At 40.5% G+C, this 12,825-nt stretch overlaps 1 long non-coding RNA gene across 1 annotated transcript; it reads right to left on the bottom strand.

Moving 5' to 3' along the window:
* Positions 1-12,031: 12,031 nt before the first annotated feature.
* Positions 12,032-12,570, bottom strand: LOC122007906. The gene is made up of 3 exons (XR_006119150.1): positions 12,509-12,570; positions 12,207-12,331; positions 12,032-12,058 (listed from the first exon to the last, which is right to left on the bottom strand). It is a non-coding gene; the product is annotated as an uncharacterized LOC122007906 (long non-coding RNA).
* Between the last annotated feature and the right edge of the window lie 255 nt (positions 12,571-12,825).

The following is a 12,825-nucleotide window of genomic DNA, read 5'->3' as shown; positions in this document are numbered from 1 at the left end:
ATAATTTTTTTAACCTTACTGTAGAACAAATATGTGATGAAATCAAGATGGCATGTTATGGTTAAACTCAGAGTAATCTAAAAAATATAATAGTTTTGATTTAGACCAAATTTGATAAATTTATGGCTGATGAGTAAGTTTTGATCAAAATTTACTAATGAGACTATCAGCATGTATTCAATCTAATTCCAAATCAGAATCAATGCACTCTAAGGAGCCTCATGAATCTCATTGTACCTAGGGTACAAACAAATTGAATCGAGTCAAATTAATATTATGAAAATATTAATATTCAAGTTTGAAATGCATATATACTATTTGAATATTCGATTTGAAGTTTGAAAATACTAATTATCATTGACTCGAGCTCGATTCGAAATGAATTCGAGTTTGAATTCGATTTATTCGAACTTTGATTCGAGCAAAATCATACTTTAGCAAAATGATTTGAATTAGAGCTTGATTCAAAATATTTGAATCTTAATTTGATTAATTTACACTAAAATTCTGTGCAATGTGCATCAATAATATAAAATTAGAATAAAAATTTCATACAACATTCATTTCCAATTCAAATAATTTAGATAGAGATAAAACAAAATCTGGACAGAATAAAAATAAATGACAATAAATAAAATGATAGTTCAATAATTTACAACAAAATATAAGATCACTAACTTATATGTTTTGAAACATACAACACCCAATACCCAAGTTTTGCCGGTTAAAAGCAACCATTACATTTTCTAGTTTAGAGTTTTGCTATCATTACATTTCCCAGTTAAGAAAAAAAAACAAAAATTTCAGAAAATCAAAAAGTTTATACATCCACCTCTTCAATCTACCATGCATTTCCCCGATTAAGAATACCGGGGCAAAGAAAGAAGCTCACATGTGATCTCCACTTTTTAGATCATGAGTTCTCGACTACTAGAAAGAACAACTTCTATTTCATCTAGAAATAAAATGAATCGACCACTAGATGGACAATCACACAAACAAATTCTATTTTATCAAGAAATAAAATTAACAGACATATTAAAACAAATAGTAAGTAATTTATTCTTTTTTATAGTAAGTAATTTATTCTTAAAAAAAAAGGAATGATATTGGAATAATTTTATACTTAAAAAAAAATTGAAAAGAGAAAGAAGGGACTAGTTTTGAAAACTTTACTTTTCTTTAATTTTGAAAAATAAGGACACACCATAAATAAAGTAAAGTAGAAATCGAAAAAGTATAGTATGCGAGGAGTTACTTAGTTCGGAGTCTTCGGTGACTCCTACTCTAAGACTCAGGTCCCGCGGATCTTTTGACAAGTAATCCACTAATGACCTCTTCTAAAATCGCTATAAGAGATAATTGAGTACAAAAAGATGAGGATAAGTGTAACAAGCTATACTTTCCTTTTAAACAATATTTAAGTACAAAATTATACTTTCGTTACCCAACACTCTTTGAAGACAATCAGCTCGAGTTCGGTGTTGGATAGCTCCTCAGTAGTAGTTAGGTGCAGCAACATTGTAATAGAGCATGTTGGATAGAGTCGTATGTGAGAGGGGGTGAATCACGTGGTTTTTGAAAAACTGGTCTTTTTCATTTTTAAGAACTCAGTACGCAGTGGAAAACTATGAGAAAAGACGGAAATAGAAAAACAAGTAAAATAACACGCATTTTATTTTACTTGATTCAAAACCTTTAACGACTCCTACTCTAAGAGTCAGGTCCCGTGGACCTATCGATAGGTAATCCACTAAAATACTTTTTCTGGTACCTCTGAAAAAGGGGAATCGAGTACAAAAAGACGGAACAAGTGCAACACCCTGTACTTGTCCTATTGCAAATACTTAAATACATAAATTATAACTCGTTACCCAATACCTTTGAAGATTGTCAGCTTAGGCTCGGTGTCGGTCGGTTCCTCGGTAGTAGTCGGGCACAACAACGTCATAGCAGAGTCACAGCAGTAGGTCAGAGTAGTCAGAACCTCAATCGGATGTGCAAAAGCTTGTGTGTGAGTTGTTCTTGGTTGCTTGGTCGAGCCTGCCTTATATAGGCTATGGAAGACGCCTTCTATAGCTATGGAAGACGCCTTCTATAGCTATGGAAGACGCCTTCTATGAACAATGCGAAGGCGCCTTCCATAGCCATAGAAGGCACCTTCTATGAATAGTACGAAGGCACCTTTCATAGCCATGGAAGGCGCCTTCGGGCACTATTCACCTGAAGGTAATTTCCCTCTTTTGTCCTGCAAAACAGTGTTAGTCCAATAAACCTATAAGACAAGTGTTAGCATAATTATAATTAAAGAGTAGTAATTAGTTCCTGTCCTCCATGGACCAGGAACTAGTCAAGGTTTCAGTTTAGAGATCCCAAATGGACTAAACTGGACCAACGCCTATTATCCCACCAATTGGGGCGCGTCCTCACTTGGCTACTCTCCTCTAGTGACTTACCTTAACTTACCAGTTCGCTAGATATCCGGTCAGCCCGTCGACCTGTCTGGACTTCATGCCAGCTTTTTGGTCTGTCCATTGACCTAGCTGGACTTCTTGTCAGATATTTGGTCAGCTCGTCGACCTATCTGGACTTCGTACCACCTATCCAGTTGGCCTGCCAACCTAGCTAGATTTTGGACCAGCTATTCGGTCGACCCGTCGACCTAGTTAGATTTTGTACCAACTATTCAGTCGGCCCGTTGAACTAGTTGGATTTCCTGCACACTTATTAAGTGGTAAGATCACAACAAAATCTAACTTAACTTACTTGTCATTCATCAAAATCTGAGTTAGACCGTTAGTACAAAACTACACCAACAGAGCATCAACATGAAGTTGGAGCGATCGGAGCGTCAAACGGATGTACAAAAGCTTGTAGAAGAATTATATATAAGTTGTGTAGAAGCCTTGGGTGAGAACTCCTTTTATTGAGTGTTGAAGGCGCCTTCAACCCCAAGGTTTTATCCTCCCAAATTCGGCTCTTATTGTCGATGAAGCCTTCTACCTTATAAGATTGAAGGCGCCTTTCAAGCTCTCAAAAGCGTCTTCCATCGCCCAGCTTATAGCACCTTCCTTCGCATGGAAGGCACCTCATGTACTATTCACCTAAGACATTTTGTGCTCCTTTCACCCTATAAAATGTGTTAGTCTAATAAAATAAAGTATACCCTACAGAAAAAAGTTAGCATAATAAAAATAAGTAGTTTACTAATTAGATCCTATCTGTTGGTACAGTTTGCACTAACGGTCTAACTAAAATTTTGATGAATGACAAAGTAAGTTAAGTTAGATATTGTTGTGATCTAACCACTTTACCAAGTGTGTAGAAGTTAACTAGATAGGTCAACTGGACGACCAGATATCCAATGTGAAGTCTAGATAGGTCAACGGGTTGACCGGATATCTGGCAAGAAGTCCAGATAGGTCGACGGACCGATCAGATATCTGGCAATAAGTCCAGATAGGTTGATAGGCTAACCGGATATCTGGCAAGAAGTCTAGATAGGTCGACGGACTGACCAAATGTCTAGCAGAAAGTCCAGTTGGGTCTGCAGACCAAACAACTGGCAAATTGGCAAGTAAAGGTAAGTCACTGGAGAAGAGTGACTAAGTGAGAACGTGTCCCGGTTGAGGGAACAGTAGGCGATGGTCCAGGTTAGGTCCATTTCGGATCCCTAATATGAGACCTTGACTAGTTTCGAGTCTTGGGAGGATAGGAACTAACTAATACTCATTATTATAACTGTGCTAATTTTGTCTTGCAGGATAGATGTTTTACTTTTGGACTAACATCTTTTTGTATGACAAAAGAGCAAAAAACCTTTAGATGAACAATACCCGAAGGCACCTTCAAGGCTAATAGAAGGTGCCTTCGCACTATTCATGGAAGACACCTTCAAAGGTTTTGGAAGGCGCCTTCTGCAGGATGAACTTTGAACATCATCATGGATAAGAGTCGGGACGATTGGGATCAGACTTCTCAGGTTAAAGGCACCTTCAATGGAGATGGAAGGTGCCTTCCAAGCCCTTTATAAGGATGCTCGCCCAATGCTTCATAGACAACACTCATACGAGCTTCTACGCATCCAAACGACTTTCCGACTGCTCCGGGCTCTTGCTGCTGCTCTATTATGACTTTGCTACACCCTACTATCGCCGAGAAGCCGACCAAACACTGAGCGCGAACCGACCGACTTCAAACATAGTTTGGTAACATTTGTTAATTGCACTTAAATTCTGCAAACAGAAGTGTAGTTTGTTACACTTCTCCGATCTCCTTTCTATACTCGATTTCCTCTTCCAGAGGTACTGGAAGATGATTTTAGTTGATTACCCATCGATAGGTCCGCGGGACCTGGATCTTGGAGTAGAAGTCATCGAAGGCTCCAAACAAAGTAAACTGCTTGTGTTCTCTTTGTGACTTTCTGTTTTCTTATTTCTTTTTCCGCTGCGCGTACTTGTTTCTTTTAAAATGATAAAATAAGATTTTTGAAAACCATGTGATTCACCCTCCCCCCCCCCCTCTCATGTGTGACTCGAGCCAACAAGTGGTATCAGAGTAGGGTTTTGCTTTGAATTACAGATAACTGGCTAAATTAGCTAGTTCATTATTACTGATCATGATCAGCCAGTCGATTGAACAGGTTTTTTTGCTGGCACATATTGACCGGAGGGAGGGAGTTGTCTTTCCGAACGACTAGAGAACACCATTAATCGAAATTCTCCGATCGGGTAGTACGCCGGCTGACCAAGAGGCGGCGCATCTATTAAAGAAGAGGGTCGGACGGCTCACCTTAATCGGAGATCAGCTATACAAAAGAGTCTTCTCTAGGCTCTTGCTCAAGTGTGTTGGACCAGAGGACGCAATGTACATCTTACAAGAAGTGCACCAAGGCTCCTGTGGAGGCAGCCATTCGCTAGCTCGAAAGATTCTCCTGGCCAGATACTTCTGGCTAAATCTCCAAGAGGATGCCACTCGGACGACAGCCACATGCCTGTCCTGCCAAAAGTATTACAATATTTCATACCGATCGACCGAAGAGATGAAGTCATCCACAGTATCTTGCTCATTCGACTAATGGGGCATGGGCATCGTGGGATCATTTCCCATAGCGATGGGTCTACGAAGGTTCCTACTCATTGTTGTGGACTACTTTTTAAAATGGGTGGAGACCGAGCCCCTGGCAAAGATAAGTGAGTAGATGGTTATCAAGTTCATATGGCAGAACATCCTCTGTTGATTCGATATCCTCCACCAGCTCGTCTCAGATAATGGGAGGCAGTTAGCGAGTCAGAAGCTCAAGGAGTGGTGCGAATTCTATGACATCTAGCAGGCATTCACCTTAGTCGCCTACCCCCAGAGCAACATCCAGGCAGAGGTCACAAATCGGGAGATCCTCAAAGGCTTACGAACTTGGCTCGACCACGCAGTAGGTAGCTGGGTCGACGAGCTCTCAAGTATATTGTAGGCCCTTCGTACGACTCCAAAGGAGGCAACCGGTGTAACACCATTCTAGCTGTTGTATGAAGGAGAAGCGGTGGTTCTTGTAGAGCTTGGAGTAGAATCCAACTGGGTGCGACTCTACGACGAGGGAAATGGCAAGCGAAGGTTAATAGAGTTTGACTTAGTGGATGAAGCACAACATAAAGTGGTCGTTCGGCTTATGGCTTACCAACAGTGGATGAGGCAGAACTACAACAGGAGGGTGATCCCGAGGTCCTTCTAGGTCGGTGATCTGGTGTGAAAAAAATCAAGTCGGTCTGCGACGTCACCAAACTCGAAGCACCATGGGTGGGACCTTACATGGTCGTACAAAAACTCCACTCGGGAGCCTATTACTTGGAAGACGAAAATGGGAGACCACTCGAACGGTCGTGGAGCTCAAATCATCTCCAATTCTACAGGCCCGGGTGAGAGGTGCGTGAGTAAATATAAATATACTTGTATATATGCCTTCTAGATGCAGTGTCGACTTGAATAAAAACCAAAGCTTTCCAACTCTTGCGTCGATCAGGCCAAGTTAAAAGTCGAGCGGTGACTATAAACCTCTGTCTCCATTAACGGTCAAGCAACGACCTTAAACCCCTATCTCCATCAACGATCGAGTGGTGACCTTAAACCCCTATCTCTATCAATGATCGAATGGCGACCTTAAATCCCTATCTCCATCAATGGTCGAGTGGCAACCTTAAACCTATGTCTCCATCAACCGTCGAGCGGCGACCTTAAACCCCTATCTCCATCAACGGTCGAGCGACAACCTTAAACCCCTGTCTCCATCAGCGGTCGAGCGGTGACCTTAAACCCTTGTCTCTATCAACGGTCGAGTGGCGACCTTAAATCCTTATCTCCATCAGCGGTCGAGCGACGACCTTAAACCCTTGTCTCCATCAGCGGTTGAGCGGTGACCTTAAACCCTTGTCTCCATTAACGATAGAGCGACAACCTTAAACTCCTATTAGCGGTCGAGTGGCGACCTTAAACCCTTGTCTCGATAAGCAGTTGTGCGTCAATCTTAAACTCAAGCCCTATGAAGAACAGTATTGACTAAAAACGGCCGATTGGGAATATGCGCTACTCAAAAGCTCTAAGTTTTTAAAATACGGGGACTGTTTAGTAATCAGGAGTGGATAAATCTACTATGACTGCTCATTACCGATCAGAGGGTCATAAAGTCACACTTCAAAGTATAAACAACTCGTAGTTTCATTCAGATCTACGCCGCAACACGTGAACGACTAAAATGTAAGTCAAACCAAAAAATGCCGAATGGCAATAAGGGGACGAACAAACAAGAAAAGATCGCCATACGAGCAATCGTTTATTAACACTTGCATGAGGATTACAAACATACATGAAGGGTAATACAAATTCATTCGCTCGAGCAAGATCACTCCAGATAATCCAAGGCATCGTTAGGCAGCAACTCAGTTAGCTTGTCTCGATTGATTACATTGCTTGTCAAAGCGGCGGGGAGGTAACTGTCTTCCTTAAGTTGGCCGAGCGTCCTATCGATCGCAAGGTTGTACAAACGAAGTGCCCGATCAGTGACCTTGTCATTAAAAGCATTCGAGCGAAGGTTGGATCACTTTATAAGCTCAAACCTACTTAACTCGGCTAGCTGATAGGTCTCTAAGGTCATTTGGGAGGCTTCTAACTCTACCTTCAGTTCCGCCAGCTCCTCATCTTTTACATCGAGCTGAGTTTTCGTGGCAGTCTACTCGGTCGACCCTCCGTCCCTCTCTGCCTTCAGGGTAGCCTCAGCATCCTTCAAGTTCTGGGCCAACGCCCGAAACTCTTTATTTTTGATCTCCATATCTTCAATAGCATGGAGTTTCCTAGTGTTGGCTAAATGAATTTTGGATTCAAAGGTGCTGGTTTGTTTATTATTACGAACTAATTGGTTGGCCTGCTCGACATTTTTTCCCTTCTCCTCCTCCAGTTGCTCGGCGCTCTTGGATAGATTGACTCTTAGTTGAGCCATCTTAGCATTTATCTGCTCCAACTGTGCCTGAAAAGCAGATGATTGACCACTCGATGCCCAGTGTAACTTCCTACTCCAAAAAAGTAAACTTTTGACACATGATCAAGCTCTCTACCCAATACTATGAGGAACCAAGAAATTATAAGAGTCGATTGGAGATAAATTAATAACATACAAAAGCTTACTGCAGTGGACATCTGAGTATGGTTGTCCGCGAGCGCCTCCGGAGGCATGACCACTGCATGGGCTCGGGCGTCAGCCCATATCTATGCGAGCAACCCCTAAATGATTATCTGGTGCTTATGGCTCAGGATTCAGCGTCGTCCGACTCACGTCATTTCTCAGTCGGAAGATGGATAACCACTGTTATATGGCACCGGTCGCGCGGGGCTGATTGGGCTGAGGTCATTCTGCCAGACGGTCAAGGCATTGACATCAGTCGGATGCCAGACTTTTGAATCTTCGGCGGCGGTGGCATGAAAGCAACTGATGGCACACAAATAGTTTCCTATGGCAAACCGGATAAGGATGGTGTTCGATCAAATGATGTAGGAGGAATGGTCGCCGTGGTGGGAGCTAGTGTTGAGTTTTCAACCCACTCGGCTGAAGGAAAGCATGGGCTAGTTCTGGTGGGAGTCCACACCACGGAGGAAGCAGATCGTGATGTAGTCTCTGCACGACGTCTCTTCTGGCTTATCAGTGGTTCCCCAGAAGACGCTGAGTCCGACGCCCCCTCAACCTGAATCACCAGCAGCCGTGCGGAGGGAGGATTCGATACACCAACCGCTCCACCGCTGGGTGTCCGGTTGGCTATCCCTTCGCTCACTAGGGTTGCCACTCCCTCATTCTCTCCAAGCGGGTCTTCTTGTGAGTTGATCGACTATAAACCGTGGCTCTCCAACTCATCCATAGTCGCAGTATTGATCTCTGCGTCCACGAGTTAGACTTTGTCGGCCTGACATGCCCTTAGCATTATGTGAGTTACAAAAATGGAGAAACAATTAGTTAGATTTAATGAGAGGGACGACAAAGAGCTTACCTAAGCTGATTTGGGAGTTTCATGCGGATCGGGCTCATGCCGAACACATAGGACTCCCTCATGCAGCAATTTGTGAATATGGTATTTTTACTCCACCAATTGTGAAACTACGTGGAAGTAGTCTGATCGGATCTTATACTTCTTGAGTTCTGGTGGGTTCGACACCTCTAATTGCCACCTGGTCGAGAAGTCCGGCCGCTCGGAAAAGTGAATGAAGAAGTAGTAGTCCTTCCAATGCTTGTTGGAGGACACCATCTTGTCAAAGAAGACTAGGTCCACTCGGGCTTGAAAGATAAAAGTCCCCGGCTCGGACAATTTGGGATAATAGAAGTAGTGGAAGAGCCGATGAGTAAGGGAAATACCGTGTAGGCAGAATATAATGATGACCCCGCACAACAGCCGAAAGGAGTTCGACACTAGTTGGTGGAGAGAAATATGAAAATATTTACAAGCAGCAGAAAAGAAAGGGTAGATCGGGAACCGCAGACTGGCAGTAAATTGGTCCCTAAAAAATATTACGAAACTGGGCGGTGGTTCGTTCGGACGGTCAAAGGCAGAGGGAAGACCAATTTGATAGTTAGGCGAAATTTCATATTCAGCCCTCAAACTCTCCGCATCGCTTGCGTCAAACCTACACTTAATGGAGGTGTACCAGAGTCCAAGGACGGCGATGGGAGGTTGAGATGAGCTTGCCATCGAAAGAACGAATGAACAAGATCGAACATAAACGATAAACGAACATTAAACCGAATCGATTGAAGAACCTTACAAGGAAGATCATACATAATCGATCAAAGAAGTTTACAGGGGGATCACTGAAGTACAGGGAGACCACCAGTGAAGAAGTGGAATGCCACAGCGGCGAAGCTCGAAGACGAAGGCATGAAGTGGAGAAGATGATGGCACACGCGAGGCTTAAAAACCTCACGGTCAGTCGTTCTCAACCGTCCGATCCAAAGTTTCAAAAACCTAGAGGAAGATCTGACCGAGAAATTCGAAAAGCCGCTAGTCATGCCAACAGAGGATATCCGTCTGTCTTGTCAGGTGTGCGATAGCACAAAAAGAGATACGTGACATGCAGTTACCGGACAACATTTAATGAACTTAATTAAAAGGGATGGTCGCGTACTCGGCCATAATTGTCAAGGATTTACACGGGCTTCGAGAATTATGGATGATGTCGGTGACGACCGCGCTCACTCAAAGAAGCGCATTTGGAGAATTCTCAAAGTATTGCTGCTCATCGTCCCGCTCTACATAGAGAACGGGTTACCGGACCGATCGTCCATTTGCCGAGCAGCGTTGGTTGATGCGTCGATCAGATACTAGGGACCAAACACTCTGATCGGACGTAGAAATCGCCAAGGAAATCAGTTGTCCAGTCAGTCGGACCTGTAGCTTGCTTTGACTAGACTTGAGAGAGAGGCTTATGATGCGACGATAAATGATAAATTAAAGGGGAGCCCACTTGTCACGGGTCAGTGGACACGGTGTCGATCAAAGTCAAGGTGGTCAACGTCGGGGCTTACGGAAAGAGCCTTGGTCAAATGTGGTTGTTTGGTTATCTCGATCGACAATGGAGTGGCCGAGCGGATCACCCGGCTAGTCAAACGAATGGACCTCATGGGTCGGTTGGACGAATGGTCAAGCTCGTAGCCAGTTGTTTCGGTCGACAAGAAAACGAGCCGCTCAAACCACTCGTCCGGCGTAAGGGATGACATTACATAGGAGTGAATGAGAAAATAAAAGAGAACACTCACTACAAAAAATAAGACATTTTGGGACGAATTTTGGGACGAATTTTAAAAAAAAATTCGTTGCAAAATTTTTTGGGACGAAATCAGGGACGAAAATATTTTTGTCCCAAAATCTTTGATGCCAACTTTTGGAACGAATTATGGTTTGTTGCAAATTCGGCAACGAATTTGGGGACAAAATTGGCGACGAATAAAATTTTCGTCCCCAAATTCGTCGCAAAAAAGGAACGAATAATTTTTTGTTGCAAAGTTAGCAACGAATTTGGGGATGAATTCAGTTCGGAGGAAATAATTTTTTGTTGCCAAATTTGTTCCTATTTTTGCAACAAATTTGGGGACGAATTCGATGTCAAATTATTTTTTGTTGCTAAGTTTGTCCCTAATATTGCAACGAATTTGGGGACGAATTCGGTGACAAATTTTTTTTTGTTGCCAAATTTGTCCCTAATTTTGCAACAAATAATAAATTTGTTGCAAAATTGGCAACGTATTTTGCAACAAAATTTGGCAATGACTTCAATATTCGTAGCCAAATTCGTTGATAATTTTCATAAGCATTTGCGACGAATTTGGGAACAAAAATACTAATTTAATTAATAAATAAATTTTCGTCCCAAAATTCGTCCCAGAATCTGGGACGAATTTTGGGACGAATTTTGTGGATTCGTCCCAAAATTCGTCCCAAAATCTGGGACGAATTTTGTGGATTCATCCCAGAATTCGTCCCAAATTCTAGGACGAATCCACATATTCGTCCCAGAATAAATTTGTCGCAAAATTATTGAGGATTACGATAGAGTGGGAACAAATCGTTTTCGTCGCCAAATTCATCCCTAATATTAAATTTTTTTTCCAAATTAAATTTCTTTCTATAATTCAATCCATAGATACATAAACACCAAATTCAAATAACATATTATATACATTCAACACATCCTAATTTCACATACAGGAGTAATAATTGAACTCGATCAACTCATAATTCAACAAACATAAAGATCTCAACAAATTTTACAAGATCTATCTTGTTCAAGCTTCTAGAAAATATTATAAAGTTCAACAATCAAATGTTATATAAATCCATCATCCATCCAAGGAGGTAAATAAACTAAGAATACATCAAGTCATCTTCGTCTGCCACAAAAGCTTTGCACCCCCTCAAATCTCCTTTGCCTACATAACAACAAACAAATAAACCAGATCATGTGTAACAAGAAAGATTATAAATATGATACGATATGCCCATGCAACAAGAAAGATTGGAAACAAGACATAACTGTGAAATTCCTTAAACATTCAAATAAATGCCCTATTTACCAACGATATGAATCATCCATGTCATAAAATTATAAAAAGTATCTTGAAGCTAAGTAAAAGTATCGTAAATATGATACAACCTAATATAAATGGCACATCAAATTGTTATAATAATACCTATTTCACCATATCAATCAATAGCTACAAATATTCTATGTCCATGACACATGGAGAGCATGAAAGATATTCTTAAAATTTCCTAACATATGAAAATAGCTCAAATGAAGAAAACACAAACTAATTAAACTTAATTTTTTCGTGATACAAGTGTTTTAGTAATCATGGTTACTTGGTTGCTAGGTAAACTCTAATCATAATTTGCAATTTGAACTAATAATACAATAGTAACAAATTTCAATAAATTAAAAGCAATTAAAAAATAAATAAATAAATAAAATTAAAAGTTTAACATGTTACTTAATACTTACTTTTTTCTCGGACCTTTAGTTCGCCTTACCAACCCTATTAAAAACAAATTGACAATATTAATTAAAATAAAAATTAGAAAAGTTAACAAGTCATTGATTAATGTGTAAAACAGTAAACATGAGACAAATAATCATCATACATAATTATGGGAAATTTTTTTAAATAAGCTAACAAAACTTACCCATCATCAAAAATCAAAGTCATCATTGTGATTATCATCATCCTCCTCCTCCGCCTCCTCTTCCTCATTCTGCATTATACCTGAATTCTTGTTATACATCCAACTTCGCTCATTCTGCATTTTAACTGAATTCAGCTATTTAGTTAAACATTATTAAAAGAGATAAATCTTATCATTGAAGACCAAACAACAAAGAACAGCTTATCAAAAAGAAGAAACGCAATTAATCAACTATAAAATAACTATTTAAAGCTAACTTTATATACAGATCATTAAATGCATATTAATGAACTTAGGAATACCGAAAAGAGGTGAACAAATACAGTTGTCTTCAACTACACTGAGATTACGCCAAATTGAGACCTGCACAAACAACATTATCAATTATTATAGTATTAATCTAACAATTTTAATAGAGTTGAAGCAATTGTAATTAAATTGAAATAATAATATTTTAATGGAACAAAATTTGGAAAAAACAAAATTACTCTCTATATTAGAGCAATTGTGGATCAGAATTGACATTTTTTAGATGAAAAATAAAATATTTTGATAAGGATGTTTTTGAGATAAAAAATAGAATAGGGTCGCTTCTGTTATTTTCTTTAAAAGAAAATTT

This window comes from Zingiber officinale, chromosome 8A (assembly GCF_018446385.1).
Source record: "Zingiber officinale cultivar Zhangliang chromosome 8A, Zo_v1.1, whole genome shotgun sequence".
In the NCBI taxonomy this organism is placed as follows: Eukaryota; Viridiplantae; Streptophyta; class Magnoliopsida; order Zingiberales; family Zingiberaceae; genus Zingiber; species Zingiber officinale.
The sequence above is the reverse complement of the archived record's forward strand: the minus strand, read 5'-3'. Positions and strand labels throughout refer to the sequence as shown.